This window comes from Sinocyclocheilus anshuiensis, unplaced genomic scaffold (assembly GCF_001515605.1).
Source record: "Sinocyclocheilus anshuiensis isolate Anshui unplaced genomic scaffold, SAMN03320099.WGS_v1.1 scaffold1036, whole genome shotgun sequence".
NCBI classification, from domain to species: Eukaryota; Metazoa; Chordata; class Actinopteri; order Cypriniformes; family Cyprinidae; genus Sinocyclocheilus; species Sinocyclocheilus anshuiensis.
This window is the reverse complement of record NW_015550226.1, coordinates 2,168,856-2,189,334: the sequence shown is the minus strand read 5'-3', so window position 1 is coordinate 2,189,334 and position 20,479 is coordinate 2,168,856. Positions and strand designations below refer to the sequence as shown.

General features: G+C 41.6%; 1 protein-coding gene across 1 annotated transcript in view; it reads left to right on the top strand.

Moving 5' to 3' along the window:
* The first annotated feature begins 487 nt into the window (after positions 1 to 487).
* The window catches only part of LOC107661013 (granulocyte colony-stimulating factor receptor-like), a 46,719-nt gene continuing 26,727 nt past the window's right edge, over positions 488 to 20,479 (top strand). Inside the window, exon 1 of the mRNA XM_016450461.1 lies at positions 488 to 542. The gene's annotated coding sequence lies outside the window, so the exon portion shown is untranslated. The remainder of the gene's footprint in view (positions 543 to 20,479) is intronic.

The following is a 20,479-nucleotide window of genomic DNA, read 5'->3' as shown; positions in this document are numbered from 1 at the left end:
CAGAACCCAGAATGCATTGCAGTTTGCAGCAATTTGCCCACCATGTAATATCTACAGCAATTTTTTACAGTGTATCCGTTTTATTTTTCCCATAAAAGTAGGCGTGGCCATTTTTAAATTGAATGTGTCTGGCTTCATCTGCTTCCGGCTATTTTTAGCTGTACAAAACAGCTTGTTTGCTGCTTGATATTGCAAACTGGTGTACATTACTTTAATGTATTATCTATAATTATGAACAGGCTGGTTAGTAGTGCAAACAGTTTTACCATTTACCGCACTTTGTTGTTATTTTCCTACAGCGGCTAATGAGTCATGCACATTCTTTAACTGCTTATTTCTGTGTTGAAAAATAAGGTGGATAGAAATTGTAAAGCTGATGTCACGCCACACTGAATTCTGGGAAACTACTTTGTTTATCCACCATATTGGGAGGATCACGCTGCCTTTCCGCTATTGAGTTTAGGGCAGTATTTGATTTTCTGTTGTGATTGTGAAAAATGTAACCATTGTATGCCATTCATGCTGCATCGAGAACTGCTATAGTAAGTCAGATCATCGTTCTGAGAGAAAAATGGACAATGAAATATGTTTCACCTTTTCTATGTGTAAAAACACCAAGGGAAGCAGGTTGTGGAGATGATGAGATGACACTGGATAGTAAATCTATTAATAATGTCACTGATTAAACCCACTGCCTATCACTCAATAAAAGAATCAGATTGCTGCGTTTTTGAAAGTTTTGATTTGTTTGGTTAAAAAATTAACATTACCTTTGCGATTATAACTTTCACTCGAACAATGAACAATGCCTAACACGAACAATGCCTAATGTGGCTTAATGTACCAAGACAGCATACTTTGTGCAGATATGCATAAGAGACCAAAATGTGAACGCAATGTGTTTATTTACACGTTAAGCGTTTTCCCCTCATACAAAGAAAATGCTTAATGTACTGAAACAGTGATATTAAAAGACCACATTCTGTAAACATAAAAAGCATACTATGTGCAGAAAAACAGATGAGCTCTAAATATGAACTTTAAATGTACTGTCTGTTTTAATGCATATGCCATGTTAAGCGGTTTCTATATTATGGTTTTCTAAAGGGAGGAAAACGCTTAATGTGTAATTAAACGTGTTGCATTAATATTCTGGGCTCAACTGCATGTCTTTTAGCGTAACTGTCTAAGTACATTAAACCAGCATTTTAAAATGCTACTATTCACAAGCTCCTAGGGATTTGTTGAAGTAAATATAAAAAGTGCAGTGTATTCATTAACCCACAATCTCTGATTCTCCTCCATGGCCATGGAAAAATTACATGGACAACAATTATACTTCTTATGTTCCGGTCTCTAGTGTTTTTAGTCAAATTAACGTATTTTCCGAGCTGATAATATAATGTTAAACCTATGAAAATGGTTTTAAAAATCACATGGCACCATAGTTTAATTACTTTAGTGTGTCACAATGTTATTTGCAATAACTCACCTGTCATAGTTTAATGAGTTGGAAGATGACATGAAGCAACTTCATGTCATGTCAAAGTTTAGCTGCACTGAAAACAGATAAGACACATACAGCATACATTCAGCTCCCAATCAGGGCAAAATCCCCTGTTTGGGGGATTTTGTCCACAAAATGATATGAGCACACATTATTTTAAGGTTTTATTTTATTATTTCACGCACAGGGTTTTAATTTAAGCGGTGCAAGCTGTCCTCGTTTTTTTGTCATCATTTATGAAAGGCATACAGCACTGGACACAGACAGATTTGCTGGTACAAGTACTTTACAGGAATTGCTTAAGCTTGTTGCTGATACTGTGGCAGCCAACAACAGCACAGCTTAACCTTGCGCACATTTTTGCATTTAGTTATATTGAAAAAGTTTCTGTTTATTTAATTCATTCGATATTTTTACACCATTTTAATATGGATTTCTTTGGAGACTGGAAGATTAGAGACCCCCAAACAATGATAAAATCCATCATGGCGGTAGTGATGGCTGCTTTTGAAACGCTGCTTCATGAAGCTTCGAAAACCTTTGCGAATCATATGTTTCGAAACAGTGGTTCAAAATTTCGAAAACCTTTGCGAATCATATGTTTCAAAACAGTGGTTCAAAGTTTCGAAAACCTTTGCGAATCATATGTTTCAAAACAGTGGTTCAGAGCACATATCAAAATGCCAAAGTCACATGATTTCACAAGGCTTCATTACGTCATAACTGTTTCGAAACATTTTGAAATTTGACTATGCAGTTCAATAAACTAAGCCAGATATGATGTTCATTAAGTGCTGTTGGGGGGGGGGTGATTTCTGTTAACCTGTGAATCTTGCAAGTTCATTGAGATCGCCCCTCAGCGGTGAACCATTGAACCAGCGTATATGGTTTTTACCTGATCTCAGACCAGTTTTAGCAATTTGTGAATTTTTTTAATGAGACATTTGTGTAATTAAAATGATGAGTAATAGTTAATTGTCTCTTACTGGCCTGTTTAGACAAGCTCTCCACAAAACATGCCCTGCAAATTAATAATAATTATTTAAAAAATGTATATTATACAGACACTTCATATTTAATTGTATTGTATTATTTTGATTGCATTTAATATATCATACTTTCAAGAAACATTTGCAGTGGGTTTGTATAAGCGTTTTTTTTTTTTTTGCATGTTTTCGCGCATCACCAGGCATCACTTAAAAACGTCTTAGGTTACTTGTGTAACCATGGTTCCCTGAGTAGGGATAGATCGTGTGTGTCATCTGATGTCAAATAGCGATGACACGGATGCACACACCTTCTAAATGCTCTGCTAGTGCTCGCCATAATAAATAGAGATAGCTCTTACTTTTTCCTTGGAAATGCACGCTTCAAACAAAACAGTCAATGAAGACGAAGAAGAGAATGATGTGTGCTCCCGGCGCCTATTTATACTTTAGTCGCACCGGTAGTGACGTCATGGCTGTCGCCGGCCAACGAGTTGGTGTTTTTTCAATGTATGCTTCAGACACGGGTCACGACGAGGCGTTCCCCATAGCGACCCCTAGAGGACGCAGTTCGAAGTTCCCATGAAAGGGAACCACCGGTATTTGAATAGTGGAGAAATATCAAGTGCTTATTTCGTAAATAAATATATAAATAAACAAATAAATAAAATCCCATGATTTTCATGCATACTTTACTTGTTAATAATAAATTAAATAGTTTAAGTCTTTCCCTGCTAGTTCTTTTTTTTTTTTTTTTAGTGCCAGCCAGCGCCAGCATTTTTGATTCCCTTTTCGAATGGGAACTCCAAGCTGCATCCCCTAGAGGGCACTTTTGGTGAATGTTTTCAGCAAGCGTGTCTGAATCATGAGTCTAAACATGACAATGAACTCGACACTGGCAGGCGGCAGCCTATGACGTCATGCCGGGTGCGCCAGAGAGTATAAAAGGGCACCTGTAAAACACATCATCCTCTTTCTTGTCTTTCAGGAGACTGTTTGTTTGTGTGTGTCTAATCAAGCAACTATGGTAAGCACTAGCACTGCGAACTGCGAAGTGTGTTCATCCGTGTCAGCGTTTCTTGACACCTGATGAATCGCATATCGGTCCTCGAGGGGGCTGGTTGCATGCATTGCAAGCACATTTCATTGAGGAAGCTTCACTCTCGTCTGTCCCTTTTCTCAAGGGAATCGGGACAGCCATCTGTACCCCATGGTTCAGGACCTGCTGCAGCTGAGGCGAGTAGGAGACTGCAATCGTGGGGTTCGCAGCAGCAAGTGCGCTCCTCGCCTCATGCCAAGATGAGCAGGAAGAGGCTGCTGAGATCAACAATGTCTCTGAGCACTCACAGCCCGCCAGCCCCGGATAAGATGAGATGTTGGATGTTATGTTGTGCACCACGGAGAGATTAGATCTGCCGTGGAAGCGTGAGCCCCCTCATGGTCGCATCGATGAACGCTTTTTGTTGGGACATAACCAACTAGCTCGTACGAATCTTCCCTTGCTACCAGATCTTCACAATTAATCTTGGGGAAATCCATATTCTGCACGCAATCATCATTCACAAGCAAACTGTGCTGATGTGGAGGGGATGCAGGAATATGGTTATGCATCAATATCTCTGATTGAAGAGACGCTGGCTAGCTAGCTCTCGGTTGGTGAGGCATCCACATTGAAGATGCCTTCTCTGCCGACTAAGCCGTTGCGTGTTACATCACGGCTGAATGCAGGCCCGGACTGGCCATCGGGAGCACCAGGAGAATTCCCGGTGGCCTGGCGGCTGATTTGGCCCACAGCCCATTTTTTTATTTATTTATTTTTTATTATTATTTATGAAGGTAGAATGACGTCAAAAAGATTTGCATACGCAGGGTAATATTTGTGGAAGTGTACATAAGACTGTAAGCGTAAATTAAATTTGCATGCGCAAGAGAAGCTTTGTAAAGGTGTAAATCGCGTTTCAAGCGCAAGAACAAATTATTTGCAGCATTTACTGTTATTCGTAAGTGTAATTACGAGTGTAATTATTTATTTTTTTACTGTATGTGTATGTTAAAAGTACCATTCCTGTAAGCGCGGAAAAATGGAAGTCAGAAGCATGCAGATCATATTTATTTTGCGTTAGCATGAAGCTGCAGTTTCACAATACATTAATTACACTTACGAATAACAGTAAAATGCTGCAAATAATTTTTTCTTGCGTTTGAAACGCGATTTACACCTTTACAAAGCTTCTCTTGCGCATGCAAATTTAATTTATGCTTACAGTCTTATGTACACTTCCACAAATATTACCCTGCGTATGCAAATCTTTTTGACGTCATTCTATCTTCATAATTATTATTAATATTTTATATCTATGCCTTCTCAATGTACCAAATTGATCATTTCTGATTTTTTCATTCGATAATAAATCATAAATCGGTTAGACTTGACTGTCAGCGCTGCGCTATACAAATCAGCTCACGTGTGTTCCACGCTTTCGTCAAACGATTCCGAACAGAACTGATGCACGGGCCTCGATGAAAGAGAGGAAGTGGCCAGAAGAAGCAGTGAAATGTAGCAACATCACTGACCTTACAATCAATATCGATTGTAAAGTTACATTAAAAAAAATAGCAGAGACAGATATTCACATGGATTTATTGTACAGGGATGGAGGAAGCTAGAGCCAGGGCCGTTGCTAGTGGGGTGAAAGGTGGTGACAATTATAGGAGCCCCCACTGCCCAAGGGGCCCACTAAATCCAGTAGTTATGCTATATATTCCCCTACTCTTATATGAATAATTTTAGTATATATATATTACAAAGTAAGCTTGTGTGCATGAGAGTTAAATGAAAACCTCAAAACTATGCAATTTAGTTAAAAATGCTTTCCAAATATCTCCTCTCTCCCCTCCATAAAAGTGGTTTAGTCTGATGGTTATTAATTATTTCATCTTAGTCAGCTACAAAAAGGAGAGGGACCCAATAAGACTGCAGTTCCCACCCCAGCTAGTGAACAGAACCAATCAGAGTTAAGGCTGCTCCGACAACAGTTGAAGTTAGAAGTAAAGTTACAGTGGAAGTGAGACTGACTGGGTACCAGTAATGTCATGAAAAGGAGAGGGAGGCCAGGAGAACTGCATAATCAGTCTCTCAAAAAGTTATTTTGCAAGACAGGTTAGTGCACTATAGGGGTGTCATTGTGATGGGAGGCCGTGCACTGCGCAGAGCTGCTGCTCGCTCCCTCATGCCGGTACATTATACCGGCGCGCACCGGCTGTGCGATTGCGTGCTCAAAGTTCCCCTCTTTCTGCACTATAATGTAGTTTGTTAAATTGTATAATATACAGAGAAATGTGCATCACGTGGATTGTTGCTGATGTGATAGCCTATATTTAAGATAACAATAAATAAATAAATAAATAAATAAAACCGCGAATACAACTCACTGCACTGGATACACTTTTTAGCTTTATTTAATAAAATATTAGCATATTATTTTCATCCAAAATTAAGAGAATGATCAATTTAAGTGATTTTTATTTTAATTGTGACTGCATTCTTTCACATTCCTGAACGTTTACCTCACCTGCTAGACACAGACTGACTGAAAATACAAGTAATACATTTATATTTCTTGTAGGCCTACTTATATTACTGGTAGGTTTATTTTATTATTTTATTAATTCCTTGCCTTTTGTTTTATTTTATTAGTTTGTACTGAATGAGTGATTGTACTGAATGATTGCTTAAAACAATGTTTCAAGTTAATAATCAACTGGTTAATGCCATTTTGATGTAATATTTTTATCAAATTTGTATAGCCTATAAATTTATATAAAATAAGCAATGTCATGCCCATGGACTGTTTTGTGTTTGTTTTCCTCCCCCACATGCTCCATGACCTAGTTTCTCCCTTGTGTTAATAATGTTAATTATTCCCTTATTTGATTCTAGCTGTGTCCCATTTATTCCCTCGTTTAGTTCCCTATTTAAGCCCTGTGTTTTCCCGAGTCCTGTGTCCTGTCTAAGGTCCTGTCTACACGGAGAGCGTTTAGCTGTATACGCATACATTTTGTATTGTATAGGCGTTTCGTCCACACAGATCAGGCGTTTTGGGAGAGTGAAACCAATATTAACTATATTTTTTGAAACCGGGTCCCAGAGTGGATAAATCTGAAAATGCCACCCTTGCGTTTTCGTATGGACAGCGGATCCGTATATTTTCTGAAACTATGACGTCATCAGCCCACGTCTCGCCCCTAGTCAGACACCACTATGTCACGTAACGGCAACAAAAACATGAACAAACACTGAACGATTGTCTTTTTTTTAACTAACATTAACACAGATTAATAAATGCATTGTTCCATGTTCGTTTGTATACCGCGAGCAAGGTTTATGCGCATAGTCCAAGTCTTCTTCTCTGTTTTTAGTGTATCTCTGTGGCAGAATTACAGTGCCACATACTGGTCTGGCATGTATACTACATCGGTTTCGTGTGGACGCAGATATTTCTTGAGACGAGGGGAAAAAAAGATTGGATAGGGAAAGCTCTGGCTTCGTGTGGACATAGCCTGAAACATCTATCCCCGGTGCTATGTGTGTGTTCCTTGTTGTTTTGCTTTCATTTAAGACTGTTCTTCGTTGAATCTCCTAAGTCTCCGCATCTCCTCGTTCCCTCTCAGTAGCAGCAGTGTGATAAGCAAAAGCAACATTTATATTGCTTTTTCTGTTGTCCAATAAATACCCAGGCACACGTACATCTACAAGATGTGTTTTGAAGAGCATTTCATCAGGAAAACATTAGTTGTGTACAAACATCTGTTAAAAAGCAGTTTTACCTAGGCCTACATTCTGAATCATAAACATCTTAAAGACATCTTCTAAATGTATATATGACATCTGGAAACATCTTACAGACGTATTGCAGATGAGCAAACACTATTAAATAAATACATCATGCAGATGTAAATGAAATATTTTTATTAAAATGTAATTATGTGATTTCAAAGCTGAATTTGCAGCATCATTACTCCAGTCTTCAGTGCCACATGATCTGTCAGATATCATTCTAATATTCTGATTTGCTGCTCAAAGAAACATTTATTATTATTATTATTATTATTATTATTATTATTATTATTAGGTTGAAAACAGATTAGATAAAACCCCTTGATAAAACCCCCCGAAAATGACGGAGGGGGCCGCATCAGTGAACAGCTGAATGTCGTTGGGGGAAGAAACGAGATCATTGTAAAAGAAAGATAAGCCGTTCCATTGTTTAAGGAAGGTAATCCATAAGCTAAGTTTGTGGCGACATGCATGAGTTAAGGTAAGTTGGTCTTCTAGAGCCTGAACCGACGATGCGAGTGTGAGGAGATGCGAGATGAAGGGGCGGCCTTGGGGAATTACTCACATTGCAAAATTGAGGTGACCGAGCAGAGATAGAAGCTCGCGGTTAGAAAAATGTCGGCTTTCTGCTAAGGTGGAAGCAGCTAAAATTTCTGTCAATTTTTTCTTTTGGCAGAGAGGCCTGAAATTTGACAGAATCTAAATTGATGCCCAGAAATTCGATGGATTGTGTTGGCCCTGAAGTTTTCTCCCGAGTGATGGGAATCCCCAGCTTGGCGAAAACTTTTTGGACCGTCAAGATATTTGCGGCTGGGATAGTATCGGGAGGTGAGATTATTAGGAAATCGTCGAGCAGGTGAATGGAGTAATTGTTAGAGATAATACAGCAAATGGCTTCTTATAACATATCGAAGATTTGAGGGCTGCTTTTGCATCCAAAAGTTAGGCGTACTGAGAAATATAGTTTCCCTTGCCAGCGAATCCCGAATAGATGCCGAGAGTCTGGGTGGATAGGCATCACCTTGAAAGCAGAAGTGATGTCTACTTTGGCCAGCCATGCACCGCGACCTACTTTTTTTAGCATGGTAATCGCTTGATCTATATCGTGGTAGTGCAAGAAATATTCCTCAAGGGGAATGAGGCTGTTAGCTTGCTTATTGTGCCCAAGAGCATATTTACTTAAGCCCATATGTCTTACTAACAAGAAACTATGCTCCTAACCACAGGTCGAGAGCTGTAGTTCCAACCACGCAAGTTTGCGGTGGTGTTTGCGAATGTTCGTTTGAACTATGGTTTCGGGAAACACCAAATCGTTGAATCATGTTGGTAACAACAGAAATTGTGACCATAGTTGGCTAACGATGCTTTTGGGAAATTCACCCCAGATTAGTTTGTGATGTTGGTTAGACAGTCTCTTCCTGTCTGAGTTGTTGACCAGAATAAGCTGCAACAACAACCAGACTTTATGCCGCAACTCACAAGACTTGCTACATGATGCCTCCTAGATGATTGCCAATTGATGGCACGTGCTTCAAACTTTAGCTTCATCTATAGAATGTGTTTAAAGGTGCATTTAGTAGTATGGTGCTAAAAAATACATTAAAAAGCTTTTTTTTTTGAGTCACCTGAATGGTGTATATTCAAATGAGATGAAGACTGAAGACTTGTAGTTTTATATTAAAAGGGTTTTTATTATGCTAGGTGCGTGTTGCCCCCTCAGAGTATTTTGCCGAATGTAAATCGCAGTGTTTTACTAAAACATTAAAGAGAATCCTTACACTCATTGGCTGCCGCCTCTGTATACTCTAAGTGATGTTTTATTAACAAATTTCGGGAGGAGCTCGCGCAGATAATTAACACGGCCAATTCATCATCAGTAATTACACCAACTATCCAACCAGCACAAGAGAGAACCCCTATAAATAATCAAAGCAGTCTTACCTTCACTATCTCTAGTCTTTCAGCATTCGGTTCGCTCCCTTTGCCATTTTACCACAGACCCAATTTCCCGTTCAACGAAGAGAACTATACTGGGGATTTTTTCCAGATCCTCCGCCGCAATTCACCGGCCCCATGATTACTCCTTCTCCGCCAGACACGGTTGCCGAGCACCAGGCTTTATCACGGCAGCTGCTCTTCTCGACCAGCCACACGCTCTGGCCAATAGACCATGCAAAGCCCCGAGCTCGCCTTGCTCGACACCACCATTGTCCCGCACAAGGACAGGGTCATGCTGGGTCCCTCGAGCGCTGGGTCGCAGCAGCAGCAGGCCTTCAACGAGCCTGGGCCGTGCCCCAGATCTCACCGCAGTTTATAAACAAATTTCGGGAGGAGCACGCACAGATAATTAACATGGCCAGTTCATCATTAGTGATTACACCATTTATCCAATCAGCGCAAGAGAAAACTCCTATAAATAACCAAGTACGTCCTACCTTCGTTATCTCTCGACTTTCAGCATTCGGTTCGCTCCTTTTGCCTTTTTACCACAGACCCAATTTCCCGTCCAACGAAAATACCTATACTAGGGATTTTTCAGATCCTCCGCCGCAATTTGCCGGCCCCATGTTCACTCCATCTCCGCCAGACACGGCCGCCGAGCACCAGGCTTCATCGCGGCCTCTGCTCTTCTCGACAAGCCACACACTCTGGCCAATAGACCGTGCAAAGCCCCGAGCTCACCTCGCTCGACACTACCATCATCCCGCACAAGACTCGGCTCTCCTCGAGCGCTGGGTCGCAGCAGCAGCAGGCCTTCAACGAGCCTGGGCCGTGCCCCAGATCTCACCGCAGCAAAGCCTCCCTCGCTTCCCATACACAGCTGGGCCTCCATCTCTCGTAGCAGATGCTAGCTCGAGGCTGCCTCCGCTAGCGGCGCAGGTTGTGTTGCAAATCAATTAATTTTCAGGTGAAGTTGCTAAAAGCAGGTTTTCGTGGCTAAAGTTTGTTGAACAACGTTATGACATAAACGGATGTTGATGCCATTTTGTAACCATGAAGCAAACAAGGCGTTTTTTCCAAAGTTTATCATCTACATTGAAATGTCTGAAAACGTTACATTTGCCTTACTGTGCATGTATAAAACCTCACTGAGAAGATACAGACGTAACAGACATAATAAGTTTCACACAATCCTTCTGCCAGGATCAATTCATTTTACGGAAATATTTCACCATTCACTGACGTGCCCACGGCGCACTCACTCAGAATGGATCTAAAACGCAACTGCATTGTTTTGCTGCAGGACAGCATTCGTGAGTAAATGTTCTGTCATCTTTTTAGGACTGTAATATTCTCAGGGTCAGCTGTCTGTCAATTCTAAGAATGTTAATTTCCTGGTTAAGAGACATAACTTTCTTACTCTACAATACTACACAGAGCATGTAGCATACATCTGCATGATTAGGGACTCCTCTGAGAAGATTCACGCCTCTCAAGTGGGCTTGTCCAATGAGAAAGGCTGAAATCCCAAGCGGGAGGTTGCAATTACTGGAGGGTTTTACGACCCGTTGTGTGAGGGCATGGTAATTTACAAATGTAATTCGCTTGGGTGTTGATGCACAAACTAGTAAAGATTCTTAGAACACTAATATGTTGCATAGGTACCAACATATAATATACACTCTCGTTTAGATCATCAGAAGACAAATTCATAGATACTAAACATGGTAGGATTACATATAGGTAAGATGACAGGAACGAGTGGTTCCATCATAAGCCTGCATAAAACAGTATACAATATAAAAGACAATATACAAGGACAGTAACAACATACACAATGACCTGAAGGATATGTGTGTTCATTCAAAGAAAGGTTTTCCTATTAATTAATTAGAGAAGAGTCCATTTTTACTGTGCATTGTGTCTTTCCTATGGAAAATGTAGTGAAAGGGTGAACTCTCAACAAGCCATTAGGTCATAAAGTGTATCTGGTCTAACAAAAGGTGTCGTGGTTGCCATGGTGACCAGTGGCCTGTGGTCGTTCGCAGACATCCTGGCACCCAGCATGTTTATTGGGTGAGGGGTCTGTGATTATTTGTTAATCTAATGAATAATTGATTTGTTAAATCAAATGAAAAATGGTGTGTCTGATTGGTCCAGATGCTACAATATTTAGCAACAGTGTGAAAGTGAATAGCACATAACTCTAAAATTAAAGTTACCGGTATAAACATGTTTATTGGTACAATGCGTCACATGACTAAACATGCGTCATTGTTTTCAAAAGCCTCCATTCCACAGTCCATACTAAAACGTGAAAACAGCATTTTCAAATGTATCCGCTCTGGAGAGCATTTCAAAAGCTCTGTTTTCCTGGACTCCTTGTCTTAGTGTGGATGGAAGGCCAAAACGAGAGGAAAAGATGCATTTTCAGCGGAAACGTATTAATGTGGACAAGGCTTGAGGAATTGCCAAACCTAGTCAGCAACACTGCAGGCTACCCAGGCATTTCAGCTTGTCCTGCTAAATGTCACTAACCCTTCCACTTTCCCGCGGCTTACAGCTACAGCAGCCGAAGCAAGCTGCTTCTGCTTGCAACACAGGCCCTCACATCTCAGTATTTCCCTCCTGTTACTTCTAACCTCCTTTTTTCCTTTCGGCGGCCTCCAGCTCCCGTAGCAGACGCTAGAGTGAGGCTGCCTCCGCTAGCAGTGCAGGCTACACAGGCTCTTCAGGCCTGCCCTTGAATACCTGTATAGTTTTGTAATCGATCTATGAGTATGTCATGATCTATAGTATCAAACACAGCACTAAGATCAAGTAAAACTAGCAATGAGATAAAAACTAGCAATGAGATACAGCCTTGGTCTGACGCAAGAAGCAACTATTGTTCCAGCCACCAAAGACAGATTCACAAATAACCTGCCTGATTTATCTGACATCACAAACCTTTTCTTCCGCTCCCGCTCCCGGAGCCGTCCCAAGCATGAGCATGCCTCTGCTAATGGCGCAGGCCTCGACGCCTGCCATTCCCCCTCTCTTTCCCCCTCTCTCTTCCGCTCCTGGAGCCGTCCCAAGCATGAGCATACATCCGCTAATGGCGCAGGCCCCGACGCCGGCCATTCGCCCTCTCTTTCCCCTTTCTTATTCCGCCCCTGGAGCCGTCCCAAGCGTGAGCACGTCTCTGCCAGCGGCTACAGCGGCTACCTTTCCTCCTCCCCTCTCGCATGCTCACTCTTCCTTCTCTTTATCTTCCGCCATGCCCCTACCCATCCCTCCGAATGCTCTCACTTTGGAACCACTCCCGTAGCCAGCATTATCAGGACACCGATTTTGTCTGAAGTTCAGACTGTTGGCACCAGAGGCGGAACCACTCCCAACCCCAGTCCCTCCTTATTCAGAGCGGATATTCCTGTAAACCATCCACTGAAACCTCTCCTCGAAGCTTCGCTCAATTCTATCCTACAAGTCAAGTCGTCTTCCCTAGGACCCTCCAATCTTATCTAACAGCATAGAAATGCTTTAAAGCATTTCACTCTGCTTACAACCTGCCGTTCCCCGACTTTTCCTTGCTCGCCATCACCTCGTTCATCTCTCACCTCAACATCAACAAAAGCCTATAAATTAGCTCTATTAAAGGTTATCTAAGCGGAATCCAATTTTTTTTCCAAAAACTCTTATACGGTTCACCCTCACCTCAGATAGCCAATTCACAGACCTCCCTACTCATCAAAGGTATCCAAAGAGCCCATCACACCCGCCCAGACACCAGGCAACCCATAACCTTAAAAATGTTGACTAAATGTATTTCCACCCTCCGCAGAGGTTATCATTCCATTCACACCGCTCGCACGCTTGACGCCATGTGCATCCTAGCTTTCTTCGATTTTCTCAGATGCTCTGATCTTGCTATCACATCTAGCTTCAACCCAAACATCCACCCCACTATCTCCGATCTAGCGGTGCTGGATGACTAAATCATCTTTTACGTCATAAAGCAAAGTAAAACAGACCAGACCAAGAAAGGCCATTTCATTTTCAACCTCCAATCACCCATACTACCATACCAAGCCCTCCTAGCCTTCATCCAGCTCAGGAAATCACAGTCCAAACTGCCATCCGACCCCCTTTTTACAGACGACTCCAACTGCCCCGTCACTCGTTTCTGGTTTCAAAAGCACCTTAAGTCCGTTCTGCTCCTATCTGGTACCACCAGCTGATAACTTTTCCAGTCATTCATTCCGAATTGGCGCGGCAACTACAGCGGCCCAAAAAGGCCTCTCCCAGCAGCCGATACAAGCACTCGGTCGCTGGTCGACAGAAGCTTTCAAGAGCTACATTCGATCGGACCGCTTCCACATCAAGGAAGCCCACCGAACCCTCATCGGCCGACCCCTTTAACGTCAGTACATCCCCGTTCACTCAAACTTCAGGCCCACCATAGCTAACCCCTTTTAACATCACCTAATCCACCTATAACGGCCCATCCCCACTCCAGCCATCCCAGCAGCACCCAGCTCCCGCAGGAGCCTTACCTAATTCCGACACTGCTGCAGCAGTGACCGCTCCCGTAGTCTTTTCTGTATTTCCCCACTGGCCCAGCAGTCCCTGCTCCCGAAGGAGCCTTTTCTGTATTTCGCCACTGGCCCAGCAGTTCCCGCTTCTGCAGGAGCCTTTTCTGTTTTTCCCCACTGCCACAGCAGTTCCCGCTCCCGCAGGAGCCTTTTCTGTATTTACCCACGGCCGCAGCAGTGCCCGCTCACGCAGGAGCCTTTTCTGTATTTCCCCACTTGCCCAGTAGCACCCCGCTCCTGCAAGAGCCTTTTTCTTTATTTCCCCACTGCCGCAGCAGTGCCCACTCCCACAGGAGCCTCTTTTCGTATTTCCCCACTGCCGCAGCAGTCCCCGCTCCCGCAGGAGCCTATTTCCATATTTCCCCACTGCCGCAGCAGTCCCCGCTCCTGCAGGAGCTCTTCCATATTTCCCCATTGCCACAGCAGTCCCTGCTCCCACAGGAGCTCTTCCGTATTTCCCCACTGTCGCAGCAGTGCCCGCTCCCGCAGGAGCCTTACCTAAATTCCCACACTGCCGCAGCAGTCCCCGCTCCCGCAGGAGCTCTTCCATATTTCCCCATTGCCACAGCAGTCCCCGCTCCCACAGGAGCTTTTCCATATTTCCCCACTGCCGCAGCAGTCCCCACTCCCGCAGGAGCCTCTTTCCGTATTTCCCCACTGCCGTAGCAGTCCCCGCTCTCACAGGAGCTCTTTCATATTTCCCCACTGCCGCAGCAGTCCCCGCTCCCGCAGGAGCCTTTGTCTGTATTTTACACTGCACTATATCTCTTTTCAGATGCCGTAGCAGTTCCCACTCCCACAGGAGTTTTAATTTCAAATGCTGCAGCAGCGGCCGCTTCCGCAGAAGCCACTTTCTCTTTTCAGATGCCGTAGCAGTTCCCACTCCCACAGGAGTTTTCTTTTCAGATGCCACAGCAGTGCCCGTTTCCGCAGAAGCCTCTAGTTCTCTCTTCTGAAGCCTCAGAAGTGCTGCTACTACAAGCGAGGTCCAGTACCCCACCAATCTTAAGCTTTGCAAATTTTGGGGGGTTATCAATGCTTCTCTCTGGCTGCTGTCCTATACTAATTGCATCTTTGGGAGAGCGCTCTGGGTCTGGGATAAAAACCGAGCTCGGACCCCTCTCCCCGGACAGGGAGAGCACCCGGGGCTCGAGAGTGATTACCGATTGCCCTCTCCCCGGACAGCACGCCAAATACGCATAATCTTTACTCAGTTTATTATATGTAAGTGTAAACTCGTGAATTGCATAGTGTTGTTTAGTGATGCGCAGACTGAAAATTTGTGATGAAAAGATCGAAATCTAATCATCTGCAAACTTAATTTAATTTTGACTAGGATGTGTTACTGTGGCTGTGCGTTATGTGTAATCAACCCAAAACCAAACTTCGATTTAGTTCAAATATGTGAACCGGCTCAAAAAAATATTTGTTCAAGAATCACTACAAAGAAAAAGAAAAGGTCTGAAGCCGGAAGACAGAAAGTTTAACAACATAATCATTGGAACGACATACACATGGTGGATAGATTTGTGATGTTCAAATTATTTCTTTTTTGTTGGACAGGAAAGAGATAAGTAAATTACATCAACCACAACATTTATGGATGGCATCCATTTTTAATAAGCATTTTGTTGTTGTTGTTGTTTGTTAGTGTCAAGATCATTTTAATAATCTAAAGAAACATTTTCCACTATAAAGAACCTTTTGTGTAATGGAAAGATTCCATTGATGTTAAGGGTTCTTCATGGCGCCATCAATGCCAATTAAGAACTATTTTTGAAAGTGTAATACATGGCTGAGTGAGTTAAGCAGATGTCCAGTAGCCATACTAAGAATTCAGTGAGACTTACAAACTTGGGCTCCACACACAAGAGTGACATTCACAGCTTCTCTACCCTGTATCGTTATACATTATAAGAAATGTCATTTCATGCTAGTTCCTGCACTGCTCCTCTGACAAAAGCAGTGAGACAGACAGTGATGATGAGAAAATTGGATTGATGAGAAGATTGGTTTCAATGACAAACAAGTAAAGCAATAGAATATAAGAAAAGTAAATCACAAGACAAGCCACGTATAGCTCTGATCTGCTGTAGAGCTAAGAATGGAAGATGAAGAGATAGTAATCCGGCTACATTCACCACATGTTCCAGCTGCACCAGGAGAAAGAAAAAGAAAAGGAAAAAAAACTGAGAAATCATCTAAATAAATCTCACCCTAAAAGGGAGAGTTTCAATAACATGAGTTAAGCTCCATCGCATTAAGTCTATTTATAATCTCCACCCTCTCGATGCTTTGCACATTTTCGCTACAATGGTGCTTTCAGTGAAATCCTATTTTATTTCTATAGCGCTTATCATAATGCATATTATTACAAAGCAGCTTTACAGAGATCAGTGTCTTAATACTCCCAGTGAGAAAGCCAAAGGCGAAAAAGGGCAATGAAAAGCTAGGGAACAAGGAAGAAACTTTCGGAGTAGGGATGTACATTAATCAATTAATTTAAAACAGACTATTAACAATTTGTTCGACCAATGCAATCACTAAAAAGTGATTGCTTTACAATTAGCACCTAAGAAGAGCCACAATGATCAGTTTATCATAAACAGTATGTTAAATATGTTGCTGAAAATCCATAGATCGTGTCTAAGCCTCTACTAAGTTACTAAAAGCTAGCAACAATGGTTTAAGCCATTTCTGAAGGAGTTGTTTAATGGATGGATTTCAGTGTTCTTGTTTAGTGAACATATGGGTGCAAATGCCATCTTTTAATTCTCTACCTTTGTGGTTCTTAATGAGTAATGTTTGAAAAATGTGCCTTGTGCTTGGTGTTATATTCACATAGAGTGTGAATTATATGCCTTAAGCACTGCCACTGCTTTTCTTGCTCACTGCTCTGTTGTTCTTATTTTCAGCATTTTGCTATAGCCACTACTATGTTTTTACAGGTTGCACAGTTTCAAAACATAACAGAGCAACTCTCATAATTATTAATCAGTGGTATCTGATCGGTGACTAATACATTCTGGAAGTGACACTTCATGTGTGCCTTATCATGCTAATTTGATACTTCTAGAACTTTAGCCTGTTTAATAAGTATCTAAAAATAGTTTTATTAACATGTAACAAGTTTGTAACATACATATTGTGTATGTGTGCGATCAGGTAAATGTGTAGCATTTTAAACTTTTTGTTGCTTACCCTCTCAAACTGTGCTTTTGGGAATTCTGAAGGTGTCTCTTTAGAGACATTAGTTTCTTGTAATGCTCAGTCCACAAATAGGTGACTGCCTTGGCCTGGCTGTTCATCCTCAGTTTCCCATCACCTTCAATTTTAAATCCATTATTCGGTGTGCCATTTTTCAAATAATGGAAGGACACATTAATTACTAAAGTATGGGAACAGGATAAAGGTGAGTGTCCAATTACAGAATTAAATAAAGTTGCTGTTTAGCTTGTCAGTGCTGAAAGAAATAATTTGGGTGAATTATTAAATGGTTCCACTGCTTCCCGAAATGGAACTGTAAGGTGTCTCTTTATATTGAGCACACTGGTTCTCTACCCCAGTCAAATACAACCAATGCACACAGTCATTTTTTTTCATCAATGGTAAATATGTGGTTTCCTGTATTAAAATGTGACCTTTCTATTAGCTTTGTTTGATTGTAGACTGGATTCCAAAACCAGTATTCCAGTATGGCAAAGGTTCTTTAGTTAATTATACCAAGGTTTTCAAGATTTTTATGGTTAGTATGGTCTATTTACCCCCTTTTGGTAGATGCTGGAACTACACTGTCTGGCTGCAAATATGGTCTTTCTTCTTTGATGAACATTCAAGTATATTAGTAGAGTTTTTGTTTGATTGTTCTGAAATGGATCTCTACAAGACTTTCTTGGATAAGATCGTAATGCCAGGGAAACACTGCACAATTTTAACTCCGATTTTCATTCACCAAAAGTTTTGTGGAAATCGCCAACAATTGCCCGAAATCAAAGAAAAAAACAGTGCTCATTCACGTGTGCGACATTCACATTGTGTGAGAGAGGCGTCGATGCATGTGAGATATTAAGAATGCTAAATATCTGGACCCGTCAGCAACTCACAGTCCTGTCATGTGAAATGTGTTTTGACTGGAAAAACATTCAGGGGGTGGAGTCATAAATCTGCAACAAAACATCAGAATGCATGGCGTCTCCAAGCAACCATCTCTCCTTCGTATTCTTTTTTTTTTCTTTTTTCTTTTTTCTTTCAAATCAGCATAGAGACAGCTTGTATCGCAAGCTGCTTGCAGGCTACAATTTCTAACAGGAAGAAATCCAGTCTCATATGAGAACTGTCTCATGCATGACCTTACGTAATTTCCTGCATCATTATCGCATGTGTTTGGTTGTGAGATATAGTTTGTAGACCGCAGGCGATTAATCATATTAAAAAGTTGTGTAATGTGACCCCCTGTTGTGCAAGGGGTTTTAACGTTTTCTAAAACAATCACTACCGAGTACATTGAAAGATATAAGACAAAAAGTCGCATGTCCCATCACAGATTATTCTTTAAAAAAGAAGCGAGAAACAGATCTTAAAATTAAGAATAAAAAAAAAAAAAAGTATTTTGAGATCACAGATCTCAAAATCAAGGGCAAAATCAATAAAAATTGCAACCCTACAATCTAATTACTGAAGGGAACCCCCTTGAGCATTTCTCAACTCAAGATTCAAGGTCTTGCAGATATTTTCAACAAAGCTCTACCCCTGGTTTCTCAGACAAGGCTGAAGTCTTGTCCCAGACTAAAATACATGTTTGAGCTGTCTCAACTGAAAATATATTGCTCTGACATATCTTAAGATATGCCAGTGCCATTGTTCTGTCTCAAGATACACATCTGTAACATTGTCTTCTAAGGCTTTTTATAAAAGCTGCTCAAATATCTAACAGTTTTGTTTTTTTTCAACTGTTTACATTTTCAAAACTTTGCCTCTTTTTTTCAAAACTTTACACACAAATCCAAAAATTGCACACAGAAAATGCAAAATGATCCACATCTCTTGCAAAATGAAGCACTGCATTCAAAATATCACAAACACATTTCAAAAGCAAACATTTGCCTTATGTTGCAAACATCTTTGCCATAATATTATATTTTTGGATATATCATATACACAAAGTTATTCAAAACCTAAAGCTCTTCTTTCATGAGCTCCTATGTACATTTCTGTACAAGATTGAAAGTAATTGGCAGAGAGATGTTGAAAAATTCACGATAAACACAAAAGCAAGATTGAAACCAAACATTTTTTTTACTCTAAGCATTTATGGTTGTGAATACAGTATTATACAGTACAAAACAAAATAAATACATCGAACATGTGTAGTTGTGTAGATGTGTATTTATAGGCCTATTCTGAAGCTATGATTGGTTGGTGTTAAGTAAAGCAATGAGTGTTTGCACATGTTAGGAGTTAGGCCATGTCCAAACGTACACAGGTATTTTCCTCAGTTTTTCCTCCTTCTGTTTAAAAAAAAAAATCTGTCTACATGAAAAGGCAAAAGCATGCTATGAAGCACTGTCAAGAGCATTCCAAACCAACAGGTGGCGATATAATCTCAACTGTAAAGTCATGTTGGCCAATCAGAAGTCTGAAAAAGGTGCTGCATTTGCGTGTGGACGAATGGCCAAACCACATAGAAAAAGCAGCGATTTTGAAAATACCCGCGTTTGTGTGGACAGGGCCTTAGTGTGAGGCACTGATGAATTAGTGTGGCATTTTGATTGGTTGTGTTTGAAAAAAGGAAATCAAGGTACTTCCTGTTAGATTTGTGTGTGTTACATAGAGAATTGTGTGTTGTGCTTTGCAAAAAGTGTTTATAAAATTGAAAACCAAGTCAAAGGCCTAGAATTAGTGTATGGTTTTGCAGATTTGGGGTGTGGTTCTTGTTAGAATGTCAGGTTTCAGAAATTGTGTGACAAGTAAAGATTTTGTGTGTAAGTAGTTGAAAAAAAACAACAACAAAAAAAACGTCTCAGGTTACGTATGTAACCCTGGCTCCTCGAGGGAACGAGACGCTGCGTCGAAAACGCTAGGGGAAAGCCTTCTGCGACCCACGCTCTGAATCACATGCGAAATCAGTCCAATAGCTGAACGGAACGTCACGGGCGGGTGACGTCATGACCAGGAAGCTATAAAAGCACGTGCGGCGGAGCCAGCGTCAGCTTCTAGGAATGAAGCAAGCGCTGGCAGGGACGCCGGAAGTATGGCACCGAGACGCAGAGTCTCATTCCCTCGAGGAACCAGGGTTACATACGTAACCTGAGACGTTCCTCTTCAGGAACTTGAGCTGCGTCAAAAACGCTAGGGGAACGAGAATGCCCACATCGCCAGACTTCCAAGTCTCTGCCTAGTGTGGAAGACTGCACAGCTAGGGCGAGAGAACAGAAGAGCCTGGAGTAGCTTGAATGTCTAGACCGTAAACCTAACAAAGGTAAGGGGCGTGGACCAACCCGCAGCGTTGCAGATGTCCTGCATAGGCACACCCGCTAAAAAAGCCTTAGAGGCTGCCACACTTAGAGTCGAGTGAGCCTTGACCCCTAACGGCGAGGGGAGATCAGAGGGACTCATAACAGATGGAGATGGCATC